Source organism: Nyctibius grandis, chromosome 6, assembly GCF_013368605.1.
Source record: "Nyctibius grandis isolate bNycGra1 chromosome 6, bNycGra1.pri, whole genome shotgun sequence".
In the NCBI taxonomy this organism is placed as follows: domain Eukaryota; kingdom Metazoa; phylum Chordata; class Aves; order Nyctibiiformes; family Nyctibiidae; genus Nyctibius; species Nyctibius grandis.
In genome coordinates this window covers 33,050,976-33,068,018 of record NC_090663.1, presented here as the reverse complement: position 1 = coordinate 33,068,018, position 17,043 = coordinate 33,050,976, and positions in this window count along the sequence as shown.

The window sequence follows — 17,043 nt, the reverse complement described above, 5'->3', positions numbered from 1 at the left end:
CTGTCCAGATCCCTCTGCAGAGCATTCCTACCCTCCAGCAGATCAACGCTCCCACCTAACTTGGTGTCATCTGCAAACTTACTGATGGTGCACTCGATCCCCTCGTCCAGATCATTGATAAAGATATTAAAGAGAACTGGCCCCAGTACGGAGCCCTGGGGAACACCACTTGTAACCTGTGTGTCAGCCTGGAGAAGACAAGGCTCAGAGGGGTTATCAATGGGTATAAATACCTGATGGAGGGAACAAGGATGATGGAGCCAGACTTCCCAGTAATGGCCAGCAACAGGTCAAGAGGCAATGGGCACAAATTAAAACACAGGAGAGTCCATGTGAACACAAGATGACACTTTTTTACTGTGAGGGTGGTCAGACTCAGAGAGGCTTTGGAGTCTCCATCTGTAGAGATACTCGAAATCTGATGGCCATGGTCCTGGGCGACTAGTTCTAGCTGACCCTGCTTGAGCATGGCAGCTGGTCTAGATGATTTCAAGAGTTCCCTTCCAAACTAAATGATTGTGTGATTCTCTTGATACCTGACAAGACTAGAAACAGGTTTTTTTGCAAGGGCAAGGTAATGTGGTCCCTAGTACAAGGGGATCGGTTGCCAGAATAGACTTTTCAACCTGCATATTTGACATATGGACATAAATGAATAAGCGAAGTTGATGAGCCAAGGATATGCTAAAAGCAGAATTTGTTCTTCAGATGTATCCAGATAAACCCCAGGGCTATTCTCCCTGGTTATATGAAAATGAGATTGGTAAGGACATGCTTTGGAGAGTTCTATTACACTCCTCATAGTAAGTTGCATATTGTACTACTGCATTTTTAACAGGGAACAGACTGTCACCACCATCTTTTTAGGCAGCAGGCTACAATCCCCAGGCAAGATAAAATCTGCTGTTTCCACCAAGTTTCTGCAGGCATTGTGGAGCAAGCTGACTTGGAAGCTGCTGCCTAATGCCTAGAGGAAGATAATTCTTACAGCTTGCTTCACGGGTCTGGTAGGAACACAGCTGAAACTTGGGAAGAGCCAGCAGCTGCTAATTTGCTGATTGGTGTTCTCTTGTCTCTTTGCTTTATGCTTATGCCTTGTCAGCAAGGCAGCAGGGTTTATAATCATACCCAACTTCTTTTCCAAGCCTTTCAGAACTATGAATTTGATACTGTGGGTTTTGGCAAGACTGAAAAACAGATAAATGCTTGATATTTTAACTGCAAAACATTATCTCTGTGTAATCTAGAGTATGAATTTATAAAAGGCCAGCTGTTACAAGTTATGCAACTCTTGCCCCATATTTAATAGAATTTAAAGAATTCTACACCCAGTTAGGGGATATAAACTGAGACTTACCCACACAGGTGGGCTTTACAGCAGAGTAGCTAATGTACAATAAGCCCATACCCTAGATTACCACTTATAATTTAAGTAAATAAATAATTACTGTCAGAATATTGCAATACTTGTCTGATCATGCATCATCTGCTTTTTTATCAACAATGATGAAAAAATTAGCCAACAACCATCATTACTTGTGAATGTTTAGGAGGTTAATTTCAACCAGTCAAAAGGGATTTCATAATTAATATATTTAGAGATGTGAAAGAATCCTGACACTTAAAAATTCTAAAATGGTGTGCATGGGAAAGGTAAGAGATTGTATGTATAAGTGACGAGGTGCTCTCTTCCTACACAGAAATGGAGCTGAAAAGCTGAAGATTATATAAGTGGATTAGGAAAGCTGTAGATTCCTCTCCCATCTGCTTTGTTTGCAGATTTTACAGTGCCTTGATGTTACAGCAATAAATCAGGATGACTGTGTTTAGCCTAATTACCTCCTCTTGCAAGGACAAATCTTTGTTAACCATCTCTACAAAGGGCAGAGCAAAGGATCATTGCAGCAAAGCATCAACGTAAGGGTTGGATAATTTAATACAAACCATGTAGCCTGGCAGGAACTTCCTGTAATCGGAGCCGCATTTTTCACTTTCAGCATGGCAGAGAACATACTGCCCTGTTCTCAAACACTCATTTATTATGGAATCCCACTATCAGAACAAGCTGTCAACCGCAGTTTTAAAACCACAGCATTTACAAAGTGATGTAACATGAATTCCACTTTGACTTCAGATTCACAATATACAAGAACTGTTCTTATATTGTCTGCTTTTAAGGCAACAAAATATTTTAGGTCAGAACAGTTTTCTACATACAAAACACATGCTAGAAGAAACAGTATGGAACTTAACATATGCACTGAGTGCTTTGCAACATGCTACTCCATGCTCATGTTACCTACTAAGAAATAGGCTATAATGGCAAAACACATTGTAAAATGGTGACAGAGAGAAAGTGACAAGAAACATGGAATGAGATAGATTTTCTTCATAATTGAAAAGGTGTAAAGATATCAACAAAGTCATACTGATTACAATATCACTAATTCCCCCATGGTTTTTACTCCCAAATCCATTCATGTTTTACCCCCTCAACTCAAAGGAGACGGTAGTAAAAAAAAAAACACGAGGAGGAAATCATCAGCCCCTCAGCCCACATGGCTGGGTGCTAGGGAAGGGGCATAGCAGCACAAGCCAGACAGTGGCAGCTCAACAAGTTTTAAAATAGTCTATTTGGAAATATGTCATGATTCTGCTTTCTGATTATTTCTTTACCCTTAGTTTTGCTTTCAAACTAATTTCTTTAGGTTCATCATTAAGAAACTCTGTTCAGTGTGGAATTTCACAATCATAAAACCTCTGGCCTTCCACACATAGGTAAGATAAGATGCTGTCATTGAGTAATCATGTAACTTCACCATATGTAACTGTCACTACACTTAGTACTGTATATGTAATGTGCAAAGGAATGTTTATGAGTTGAATAGAAACAGTTCAGCAGAGCTAGACACCAGTGAGAAGATGAGACATTTAATTAGAAGCAATGTTTTGAAGAAAACACAAATTCACATGCCCATTATTGTACCACCAACTAAAAGGCATGTCCTCCATGCAGGGAAGTGATAGGAGCTGGGGGCATTATAGTGCATGCAGCCACTGTAGTTTATCTGTACTCAGATCAGGAAAGTTAAATTATAATGCCCAAGGATCTCTCTATACATACTAAAGTTTATTTCTGGTGGAGTCAGTTAAACTTCATGAACATCTTTGCTGCCACAGCTGGAGCACTTCAGATCATGAACTGTTTTATTTCAAGCTAATTTAGGTACTAAATACTACATTGCCTTCTGGCATAAGTTATAAAGCAGATAATAATAACAGTCATACACCCTCAGACTATGCACAGCATTTAGTGAAAATGTCAGCAGTTAGTTACTATAGATACAGAAAGCAAACCATTTCCACATGTGAAAAGCGCTCAAGTCACAGCCCACAGCAGTAAGGTTGCACTGTGGCTCACCTACAAGAGATACTATAGTGGCATGATTAAAATGGTGAAAATCACACTCAGCATCAGCACAGGCTAATCCAACATAAACATATCCTCAGAGCAGAACCACTGCATTCCATTCCTTCAGAGTGTCTGATGGATGTTAGTGTTGCATGAACACTAATAACTTATCACAACTAAACACATGCCCAACATTCCTTCCTTTTCTTCTGTTGGTGACTGATTCAAACTAATTTCCCTACACTGTTCTTCTAATGAGGGAAACGTGTGCCTTAGAAACTATGCCAAGGAACTTTTCTTTAGAAAGACCCCAAAGTAATTTACAGTGTATGCAAACCGTGCTGAATGTTTCTTATGCCCAGGCAAGACAGCTGTATTTAAAGAATGTGACAATTGCTTAACTTTGCAAGCATCAGTATAGGCCAACCTTGACTGGAAAGCAAAGACATTTTAGATTTGTAGTATCTAACTCTCTAGGTATGAACATAGTCAGCAGACCCAGATTTGAACATTTTAACTTAAAAAATAAAGCAAAATTTCACTGCTGAGAGGACATCAGGTACCACATTTAAACAGAGCATGCAAATGAAAGCTATTATTATTCTTTACTAATTGTTAAGTTTCCAAGTGATCTCAGTATTTCACTGTAAAAGACAGGAATAATGAATTCTCTCAGGTTGAAATATAAAATAAATGGGAGTATATCTGAGTATACTGTAATTTAGAATTCTTTTTTTTCCCCTAAACTACACAGTAACTCCTGATCTTTCATTCATCTTTCCCTCTTTAGAGTCTTATAAAGCCTCTTCAGAAACAGTTTTGTGATTGTGTTTATTCTGTTGAAGAAACTGTCCAGTCACTAATGGATGGGTTTGATGAGATAACACTGGCAACATGACATTTAGAAAATAATTGTAAATCTGAACCACACTATGAAAGGAATGGGGGTTGCAAATATAGGAAGTATAGATATGGTGGAGAAATAATAATTGATTAGGATAATAAAATTATCCAAAGTGACGCAGACCATTTAACTGTCAGTGAAATTCGTAGTATTTATTGTTTTAACAGAGAAATCACCATCAATGAAATTAGCCGATCATTTTTTATTAACCAGACATAGCATCAATGAACTACTGAAATAATGTGTAAATGGTTCTTTAAATTTACATTAAAAATTTAAAATAAAACATATCAGTGCTATATTACAGAAATAATCTGTAAATAGTTCTTAAATTGGTATTAAAAAGTTATGCCAGTGGTATGCCTGCCACAGTGTTCTAAGCGTCTTCTCTAATATGCAAGGAAATTCATAGTATAATTAAATAGCGTAGCATGCCCTGAGGGGAGAAAAAGTATTTTCAACAAAGAGAAAACATCTGCAAAGACATTTATAGAGGCATGTGATATACAGACTCATGTGCTCATCAAGTTAAAAAAGAATAACATTCTTTTCTGATGAATTAACAAAGCTACCATGTATCATAACTTAATTAATCTGAGTTTCAAGATTTCTTATTTATGTATTTGTTCTGCTTTGATTACTTCTGCGTTATTAACCTTCTCAGTGCTGTAACACAAGTCACTATGCTGGTTTGAGAAGTAGTCAGCCACGGTTTTAATTTCCAGCACAAGTAAACTAAGCTTTGTTAACAGGTAGATTTTCTTCTGTGCAGCACTTTTTAATCAAAGGTTACAAAGGTTATGATGAGGATAATCTAGGCAGTCAGAGGACTGAAGATCAACAAATTGCTTATTTTTTTAATTTTCTTATGTAAGTATGATGGCTGAGATCCAGTTCTCCTACTCAGAGAGCTACTCTGAGTCAACAACACGGTAGATATTTTGGAGGAGTTACAACAAACTAAAAATATGAATTCTTATTGCTGTCTTTTATGCCTTACAAAAAGTTTCTGTTTGAAAAATTTTTCACCAAAAATTACTTCAGAAAATGACTTGCAAAACCAGAATAACTAATGCAATATGTTTTTTCCTTTGACTTTTTTGGACATCAAATATGCTGTCAGAAGGCAACTAGCTAAGCAACAACTAGCAGGGTCATACATGCTTGCAGAGGTAACGTTTAGAATTGTAGGCAGGAAAACAACTAGAAGAATTCAATGAAAATAAGGTAGATAATTCTTAGTCTGAAAAACAGAAAAAGTTTCTTACGTGTTTGGCCTTCTGTTAAGGGATGGTTTCTCAGGGAACTGATTGCAACTCTCAATCTGGGGCATTTAAAGCTCAAAAGCTGAACTCCAACTCAATGTAGAGCACAGCCTTGCATGGCAGAGGGAGGGACTGCAGGGCCCAAAGAACACCCATTCTGTCTTCCATGACTGTCTAGCAGAGAGTTACTGGATGTGAGCTCCCGCTCATCTCCCAGGTTTAACAAAGAATCAGAATGAACTGCTGCAGAATCACTAGTTCTTTTAGACACATTCCTCCTTCAGCCATATTTTAATCACACCATAGCCTTGGCGAATGCAGATCGCTGACAGTAAAGTAAGGTAAGGTTTGTGGGACAAGTATTATCTTCTACAAGATCACCTGATGTAGCTGGAAAAAAAGACAAGTTTAGGGCACACAATTATTTGTTCAGGTTTGAAAGGATAAATAAAGGTTTGAACAAATTGATCCTAGTTTATTTTACGTATTATTTAAATTGTACAATTTGAAAGAAAAATGTGATTCCCCTGTAGCAAGCGAGAGCCGATGAGGTAACTAATAGGGCAAAGAATGACAGAGAAAAACAGTACTGCTACTGGTAATATTAGAGGTTCTTGTGAAAGACAAACAAAGAAATGATGTGGAAATGATTAAAGATCTTCCAAAAAATTAAACACATTTAAATAACCGTCATGGAATTCAAATATCATCAGACACAAAAAATGATTACTGCTTCCAAGAAAATAACAAGATAAATAATTTTCTTGGTAATTCTATTACAGTTGAAAGAGTAATATATTAACACTGAAGAAATGTACAATAACTGAGCCCTGAAACCACTCAGTAAATCATTTAACAGAGTTTGGCAAATAATATCAGGAAATGCTTAAAAAAAGTCTCTCCCTCCCAAGACACAAATCACTGCATTATGAGTCTGAGATACTGAAAAGCTCTTTGTGCTAGTTTTATTTGTTATAAAGGTGAAATATTGCATATTTGATTAAATTTCAAGTTTTTCGAACTTTGTACATTTTAAATTTACATCTTGTAATCTTCTTGTTTTCTTACTTATATTTATTTTTACCAGCGTTAAACCATTGATCACATACCCAACTAAAGGAGCTGGCATGTAAAGCTAAGGTGCAGCAGGAAGTGACATAAGTAAGTCATTAGGTAATCTCTGATCCTCTACTCAATCAGTGTCAGAGTGTGATATTTCTACTAAAATAGTATTTCAGAAACCAGCATTCTTCAGATGGGACCAAGATTCTTGTCCTAACAACTTTCGTAAGTTTTACTCAGTTTTGGGGAGAGTAGAGATGTCCATTCCAATGTCAAGAGGTGAATCTCATGTAAAGGTGTATTTTTTGTCTCTCAAATCTTTGCACTGCAGTATCAGCTAGGCATTGTGCTTTACTTCTTGCCCTAACAAGTTATATTGCTGAAATACAGCAGTTTCTTCCACCCAACAGTGGGAACAAAAAACCTCCAGTGCTTCGTAAATGATTTACACTAAATATATCTTGAGATTAAAGGTACATACAGAATGCAAGATAAATACACATCTTAAACAAAGGAATAATGAAAAGAAGTGTAACTTTTCATCAACAGTTTGCCGTATGTACTATTACAAGCATAACCAAAATCCTAGCTGTGTCTTAAAAGACTGAGGTCATACCAACACAACGCCAAAAAGTCCTTTTGCACTACTGCTCCGCTGCTGAAAGCTGTCTAACGAAGGTATTCTTAATGGTAAATCTTACTTTTATTGCTCTGTAATGGCAGCATTTTTCAATGTGTACTTACCAGTGTTATGAAGAGGGAATGTGCTAAGGCCATTTGATATCCTCTGGTTTTGAAAGCATTTAGTACTAAATAGCGCTGTGTAAGACTGAACAACAAGAAACACCAAACAGCACCAAGACCAGGAAGGACACGTCAAACATGTCACAGTTTCCCTTATATATTCATCTTATAATGTGAACTCTGACTGTATTTATATTCTGTTGCTGTAAATTAGTTTCCTCTAATTGATCTGAAAATTTGAAGTTTTTCTGCAGCTTTTCTCTTTCCACAGAGCTTCACTCAGGTAGCCATTGGTCCATGACTAACATTATTCCACTGAAACCACATTTTATCATGGCGTAAACATGAGCTGCCAGAAACTGTGGATTTGCACAGAGGATTTGGGAAATCCGTGAGGAGGCTTTATTATATGGGAAGACAGACTGCACAAAGAAACAACACTCAATGAGCCAAAATTTAAGATCTTTAAAGTTGCTACATCTGAGCTAGTGAGTGCTTTTTAAGAATACAGATCTCTAGGCTTTGCTAATATGAAAACCTTCTTTGAGAGATAGTTTAGCTATGATAACTATTTTATTTATTATGAAAAACATGTTTGTTTTATAAAGATTAGGTATTGATCAAAAAGAGTTCTTACTACAAGTATAGAATACACATTCCTATTACTTAAATAGACTGTAAACCAATAATGTTATTTTCCATACTGAAACCAGGCTAGATGTACTGGAAGGGTCCTGTAAAGCACTAGAGAATACCTCAACATCTTAACTCTTCTATTTATTCTCTTCCAGTTCTTCACTGAAATGCTCTTGCATACCATCCTCCTATTTGCCATCATACTTTTGTTTGTTACACATTTTCAGCTTGTACATCTCTCTGTAACTGAGTCAACTGGTTGCTAATATGTACTTACTAATTTGGCAGTGAGGGGCACAGTTGCATTTTATAAGCTTCTGGAAAGCTGTGGGGTTTTGATAACCCAATAATTCACCACAGGCCTATGCTTCTTTTGGCATTAGTTTTCGAACCAGAGCTCATTGGATAGGTTTCCAACTGGCAAAGTAAATTCACATTGCAAAGACCACCCTGAAATTTGTGCTTGGTAGTTTGCATATAATATCTGCTGAAGTAGACACACAAAGATATGATAATGCCATTCATCAGAAAAAACATACAGATGGTAGTTGGATTGCCTCAACAAGGGCTCCTATTCTGTATTCTCTCTCTCAAGTAAAGTTGTCTTGTTTGGTTTTCATTATGATTCATCTGATGATACCTGGTGGGCAACTACAGTGCTCAAAGCCTAGTGCGGACAGAGAATACAGCCTGGTAGGCATTCCAGTACTTCTCTGATGTCCAAATTTGCACTTTCAGTAAAAGCTAACACATTTCTAAATGCATTCTTGCCTATTCTGACTTCCTTTCCCGAGTTCTCTGTGACATCTTGCATTCTGTTGTCATCTGGAAACATTTATGCTTCTGTTTGAACATCAGTTCATAAATCTCTTTTGAAAGAAGTATCATTCCAAAGACAATTCCTGAACTCACTACATCTGCTCTCTTGCTTTGTGTATGTTCAGTATGTGATCAGGAAAATCTCTAAGACTAACTGATTGACAGACTGACAAATTCTACCTGATTAGTACTCACCAGATTAGCCAGTCATCTTCAGCACTTCAAGCAATATTCTACCAATGTAAGATCTTGCTTTTCTAATTGCTTTTCTAATACCTGAAGATTTGCATGAGTCAAAGAGAATTGTTCAATGGTATTATGTCTTTCGACAAGTTTAAAGGTATTTTAAACCTGAAGTGAAAAAGTAATGTGATGTAAACCTCACAAAAACTAAGCATGAGCTTAAAAAGAGTGGATGTGCAAGAAAAATAACACTATGGAACACAATTTGCATTCTGGATGATATCTTGGAAAAAAAACAGCCTTTGAAAGATTATTACACATTAAAAAAATCTACCAAACAATACAAATACATGACTTATTTAAGAAGGGTTAACTTCAGAAGCAGTTTATTACTACTTGCACTACTAGACTAAATGGGAGTAAAATTTAGAAAAACAACAAAAACACTTAAAAAGATTTTCTCCCAGTTAGTTCCAACTAGAGTTCTTCTCCATGAAACAAAAATAATAATGAACAAGATTATTTTAATACACTGCCATACAACAAATAGATAATGTACCTACCAACCACACACACACACTATATTGTCTGAATATCAGATGTACAGAAACACAATACATTTGCTATGGTTAAGACAGAAATCGAGCCACAAAGATAGCTTGCCCAATACAGTACAGGAGATCAACAAGAAAGGCAGGAATAAAATTCAATTCTTGCAAGCCCCTGTTTTAACCACATCATCCACTTTAGGAATTCCCTACAGTAAAGAAATTTATTTTGATACAGACTTATTTTCTCTTCAAAAAAAGCTCTAACATAGGAGCAAACACTGCTCTCTGATTTTTTTCAAGTGCTTTCAGATTTATGCTGGCCTAATGTGAACAGAAGTTGCCCTATAAGTTTTAGAAGTACTTGGCTAGACACCAAACGCTGCACTTACATAAGGCCATATAATCACCTGACACTTGTAGCTGCCTCGCTGATTTTCCAAGAATTTTAATCCTCTTTTCCTGAAACTATCCCTTTATTGAGAAAATATGTTTATTCTATGACTTATATGCTTGTTTTGGAGACAAACAGTTTCATTTACCAAACAGGAGAATAATATTTTCCACTCTCAAACATCAGAAGTCAAAACATTTATTTGTACAGCAAAGTACAAAGTGTGGCTTGTGATATAAAAGGGCCCACTCCTCAACTGTGCACTCCCAGGCTGTTTCTACATGTTTAAGAGCCTTTCTACAGAATAATGAAGCTTCCCAGCTCTTTCTTCCTGCCAAACAGACAGATCATCATGCCAGCAGGTAATGCACATAGCTGGTGCACAGCAACTACCAGACTGTGCAAAGAGCGGACCAGAGAGAGCTGCTTGATGGTTGGAGGCAGAAGTAACTTGAGCTTCCTAATATCATAGGTTTTGCTTTTATAGAATGTTTAAACTAACCTGTTCACTTTGCTTTAATTCATACTTTATGTCAGATATAAAATGTAATGGGTCAAATCCCTAGCCCCATGAAGCCAATGGAAGTTTTAACTACAGACTTCAAAGAAACCAAAATCTGTCTCATTATTACTCAAAATATTTCTTATTAGTGACTATACAACTGGAGCTATTCTTTAACAATGATTTTGGTGTCTGCTTTTTTGCATGTGTAATTTATACTTACATCCTCTGTAATAATTATTATGCAAAATTAAAGGTCGCTAAAGTGACAACAGAATGTATGAAGAAGTCGCTGAACCACAAAATTGTGGGAAGCCAGAACAATACTCCAGGGAACTACAACTTCACTTTAAAAATGGACACTGGAAGTCTTTGGTCCACCCTCTGCCCAAAGGAAGGTGAACTAGAACAGGTTGTTCAGACCATATCCACTCAGGTTTTTAACATTTCCAAGGATGAAGACTCCACAAGCTTTCTGGGCAACCTCTTCCAGAGGTTGACCACCCTCAAAGTAAAAAATATTTTTCTTATGTTTAAGTATTTCAGTTTGTGCCCATTGCCTCTTGTTCTGTCACTTCTTTGCAGTGGTGTCACCTTGTAGTTGTACATATATCGGGGCAATATCTGGAAATCTGCACTGTTGCAAAACCACCAGCGTAACTCCACTTTAGCTGTACAAAAGATCATGCAAAACATCGTTCACTGTCAATCAATCACTAGTGTGTCAAAGCAAATTTAAATTCCCACCACACTCCTACATAAGCACTTCCTACTATTACTCCTTCAAGCAGTTTTTCCCTAAAAACCAGATCTATCTCATAACACTTCTATACCACTTGAAGTTCCAGAAACCAGAAAGGACTTGTCCTACAAAAGGGGTGGAGGGTGGGTGAGGAAATGAGCTGTGCCTAAAAATTCAAAAGCAAATTCTTAGAAAACAAGTTTTACTTCTGTGGTAGCATGATCCATAAAGTAGGAGGAAAAAGGAAGAGGACATGAAATTAATGGCTGGGAAGAGCCACTGATGACTCCACACCAACTACTATTCTGTGCTTTCCAACGCTTTCCTCCCTTAACTCAGCAAAGCAGCAAGAGGAAGGGGCTACAGGCTGTACACACTGCTGCAGCTCTGGCACAGATAGAACAGACAGCGACTGCTCCCAGCAGCCTAACACCCTTGGCATCTGCTTCCTTTGCCTGTGCCCAAAGACAGTCTTCAGTGGAAATTCCGCTAGTGCAAAACCAACTGGTAGTTTGTGGTTACACCAGCCATTTCGTTCTTCTAGCACTTGTGCAGATACAGCGGTTGAGGTAAGAGGAGAGCAAAAGGAACAAAACAGTGCACAGGAACTCCTATCGCTACCTCATCCCGTTCTGCTCTGACACAACACAACTGGAGGCCACCCAAAGACAGACAGGTAAGGACAAAAGTCAGTCACTTAAAAGTACAACCACAGGAATACATTTCTGCGTGAACATAAATGATTCCATATTCTCGCCCAATGCCTGACATGCCCACAACCTCCAATACGAATGAAGCTTTGGTGACCAGAACTCAGCTGCCTTCTGTTGGGATTGTGCAGCTCAAGTATGGAAACTGTCCTGTGGTACTCATGAAATTCAAACTCTGACGACAAACCAAAAAGCATTAAATATAACCTTGCAGTTATTCATTAAAATTCCTGCCTAACTCAATAACTACACCATTCCACTGAAAACTTAATCTCCTCAATAAAAAAAATGCAGTTTTTAAAACTTCACTACCAAACCGATCATACTAAATTATTTGAAAGGTTGGCAACAATCTCTATTTTTGTCTTCACTTTCCTAAAAGTGGAGTTCTTTTACATCCAAACATATATTGCTTCTGGGATGCATTATGTATGACAGGAAGTAATGAGAAAATTGCTTAAAATCTTAGACCATCAGTTTCATGCAAATAGAGCTGACTTCAGTTTCTTGCTTGAAAGATTTTTTGACAAATAATGCAGTTGTTAACTGCCAATTTTCTAGTGGGAAAATGAAACAATTTCAAACTGTGATATTTTGTTTTCTCCATCTCATCTGAAACATTGTTTCCAATTAGTTTATTAAACACTGATCTCCAACTCAGCACATTTACCAAGTTAAGCATGAATTCAAACTTCCTTCTATGGGCCAAGCCTGCAGGAAAACAACATCTGCCTGGAGATCTGTGAATTTTCTTCTGCATCGTGAGAAGTACTTTCTGGCCAGAGAATCTAGCTTGTACAGCAGAACAGGCACATCAAGCCCCTCTAAAATTCCCGTGTGGTACTGACCTAAAATGGAAAATGCTGAGAGTTGAATTTACATGAAATAAAGCATGTTAGGTCAGTTGTTGAAAAATAAACAAATAAATAAAAAGAAATCCAATTTTAGGGATGTGTGTTTGTGTGTCCACCTGTAGGCATCTTAACTGAGTGTAGAAAAATTTAAAAATTAACTTTTGTTCTACCTGGAATGAAAGAAAACAAAATTGGACACTGCTTTAGAAAAAACACTTCCTAATTTCATTCAGCACTACCTAACACCTTCCATGAATATCAATGGAATTTTTGATGAGTATCATGAATTTGCTTCACAATTAATTTGTAATTGCTCTAGAGCATCTTCAGAGACTTTTTTCATAGAACCTGCTCCTAAATCCAAGAGCCAAGGAGTGGAACTACAAGATAGTGTCTCTGCTGCAGGAGAAAGAGCAGTGCCTTCTCAAAGCAGTATGTACATTTTGATAGTGCAGTGCTCACGGTTTGTAACAGAGGCTAGAGCAGGAATGCAGGCATGCACAGCTACGGCTTACTGATGAAACTAATGCTGATTTCTTTGGAGGAAAGCTCATATACATTATGAACAGTTCAAAAGATCCTTTTCTTTCCTTTAACCTGTAATATTCAGTAGTGATCCTGACTAGAAGACCATTGTACGTCAAGGAGCTAGTGACACAGCAGGTAACCTTGAGTAGGTCCACCAGATCTGTGCCGCACACCCAGTTTGGCCTTCAGGTCTGTGTCATGTGGCACGTATACCTTGGTCGCAGGGTAAACCTAGCCAGCTCATCGCAACCGGCAGCTCCCACTTGGTTCCAGGGATTCCACCACCTGCGTGTCCTTCCCTTTACCTAGAAGTGGAGCAAGGAGTTCCCATGTGAACATCCTTTCTGTCTGACAGCAAAAATGAAGCGAGCTGTTTACTTGTAAGAAAAGTCTATAAGAGCTCAAACAACCAAAAGAGGGTAAGCCTTTCTAAGATAGGACTTGCACAGCATACTGCACACTGATCGCAGGGAAGATAAACTACTGACATTTTTGGAATGCAGAAAAGTACACTGTACAGACAGAAGTACAGAGAGGGACAAAAGTAGTATTTTATTTTTTATTTTTTTACTTTTAATAGCACTTATTACTCTCTTCATTTAAAACTCTACTTAATTTTTGTTTCAGAAAACACCGAGCCTTACAGAAGCTAATGCAAACTGTTTTTAAAAAGGTTGTAAATACTTCATTCACAGGTACATACATATGTTTTCATGTATATATTTTAATTTTAATAGAATAATGACATGAGAATTGTAGGAATGAAGTACGCAGTGGAAACAATAGTGGAATCTAAGGAAAAACCCAGTATTCTGAAAACCAAAATTTTCAATAAAATCAATTGACTAGAACATCTAAGACAATGACATTGTACAAGTGCTTATTTAAAACAAATGATCAATCATTCTATAGGCATTGTTATTTCTTAATGTAAATCACCTTAAAAATTATGATTTTCAAAGCAAGATTTCTTAAAACAGTCATTCTGGGGAGAAACGGTTATTTGCAGCAAGAACTGATAAAAACATTATGGCTTTCTATTGAGATCTACTGAAAGGTAGTCATTGTCTCAAAATGAAGCAGTATCAAGACTGAAGACTTATTTCAGATTTACTGGCACATATTACCATTCATATGCTTCTGTTTGGGGCAGGAAAGGAAGGATCAGAGGTTCCTTCCAGATATTGTGCTCCCAAAACACCATGGACACAGGGAAATCTGAGCTATGGTACAATCTGAACACAACATATATTTTGCTTTAGATGACACCGAAAGCAGGAAAGTAGCCCCATCTTGCCAGCTTTACACCATCTGGAAAGAGATGATTTCAGTGAGAAGAGTGACAGCTCAGTCCCACTAGTGTAAATATAATAAAAAGGATTTGCAGCATGTCTTTGGAAAATGTAAATGAACTACCTTCCCTTTTGCTTCCACCCCCTTCCAAATAATTATTTATTCTACCTAAATTTCCCTCTTCAAACACCTGATATTTCTCCTTCAATGTAAGCCTTTTTCAATGAGAAAGCCATCTGGGTAAATTAGACTACAGGCTGCCACCTTCTTTGCTCACACTTCACCATTCTTGACATGCGAACTCTGATAGGCTGTAATCCATCAGTTTATAGCTTACTCAGAAACCTTTCATTCTGATGTATTATTGTTTACTTAACTGTAACAGTTCACTTAACTCAGCTACTCTGCCTAAGATATGAATCAGCCTTACAATCAGTATAACCTGTTTTTAAGCCTGGAATCAGTTACTGGCCTGACTACTAATTTTGTTAATGACGTTGCAGAACTCAAGAATTCCGACAGTCTGTTACCCACCGGCGCTAGTACTGCAAACAGAGTATTCCGCTCACCATTTTTATCAAGGTACTGCAGGTACCAAAAAAAGCACCTTGGAGAGTAGTACATTTTTTAATAAATGTTTAAATATAATAAAGAAAAACATGCTGCACCTTCTATTTCTACAATTAATAATAAATATTTACATCTAGTCTACATAGTTAACTTTTGGCTTAGATTTATGATCAGGAATTGGGGTGTTAAAACAGTCCCAGCGAGAGGATGAAATATTACAGGAGCAATGAAACTTGACACAGTGAGCCATACATCAAATCTCCACAGTTAAGAGCCACAGCAGGCAAACTAAGTACTTTGTAACAAGAAGGCTCTGCAATGTGTCACAAAGGAAAACAAGGACAACTGCTTGTCAGGTTTTCAGCTCTTCAGTGAAGGACAGGCATGAACTGGGGGTGGGGTGGGGCTCTCAGGTGATCTACCAATACCAGCCCAGGAAAATGCAAACATCAAACAGATCCAGCATGCCAACAAACCTCTGAAAAACAGCAGGATAAGCTGTTCACTTAAAGCATCGTGATTTTTTTCATTAGAGGTAGATAAATAGAATATATTATGTGATTTTAAAAATACTTTCATATGCATGAGCTTATCATGGTCTTTCAGCTCTTGTGAAACCATTCCTGGACATTCAGGAGTTGAGAGATGCAATCATTAAAAATATCCCTAAAATTTAATGCTTATAAATAGTATGACAAGGACAGAACACGTAAGACAGACAGAATCCATTTGGGATGGGCTACTTACCACAGAGCCACCTGTAAGAGTGTGATCAGCCTAAATCCATACAACTGAAACTTTGTACCACTGCATGGACAAATTATGTCCAACATATGTTGGAGGAAAAAAAAAAATGTTTTGTTCTGTTTTTTCAGGAATGAAAATGAAATTAAATGAGATGTTCTTTTGTCTCTACATAGACCATTTGTGGACAACAGCCAAAGACCAGATACTCATGTATCTTGTATAAATATGGTGAAGGAGAAAGGCAGGAGAAAGACTGAAACACTAAACGTTCTTTATGCAGTCATGCTGAAATGAAGAATTTGAGAGTGCTCGCTTCTCTCCTGTACAGTCTTGTGCTCTGTTGAAAAAGCTAACGATCTCTCAATTCAATCCTGTCATCTGCTGTCTTTGGCAGAAGGGATATAAAGCTGTACACTTCCTGCACTATGCTTGTAGGAAAGGTTGAAAAGATGTGGCTGTGATATCCCAGCCTATAGTGCACAATGTGCTGTGTGATGCTATTAATGCTCAAGAAGCAAACAGGACATAAGTAACAGTAAATAGGTATGAGCCAAAGTAGAAAGAGGATACGGAATAGTCAGAATAAAATGTAACATTCATCTTGTTGCTAAGAGGTAAACTATTTCCAATGAGGCCATTTAATTAAATAAATGTTTTCTGCCACCTTCATTAAGTTTAAAGTAATCGCTTTTTGTCCAGCTCAGATTTTTTTCACATAACACTACATTTAGTAAAGAGTACTATTCCTAGTCTTTGAAGAAAATTCATGCGTTGTCTGTTCTCATTGATGGGAAACAGTTGCCCAGTGCTCTAAAACCTCTGAAGGAAAGATGCTCACTAGATAAGGAAAAAGCAGATATACATGCAAACTCTACGGAACTCTATGAATGAGAATATCTAAGACAAAGCGCGGTTGCTCCTCTGATGCTAAAGAGTGAATCTAAGAAGAATAAGTAAATCCAAATTTTGTAACTATACTAACCCCTTTTGAATTTTTAAAGACTGGTAACTTTATCGTTAACTATCGGGAAACTCAGTGATTTATCTAGTACTAGCAGCACTGATGTATACTGTCTGGTTGTAGGCAAAGGTACTTGACAACCATGGTCAATAGTATTATACCCCATCTC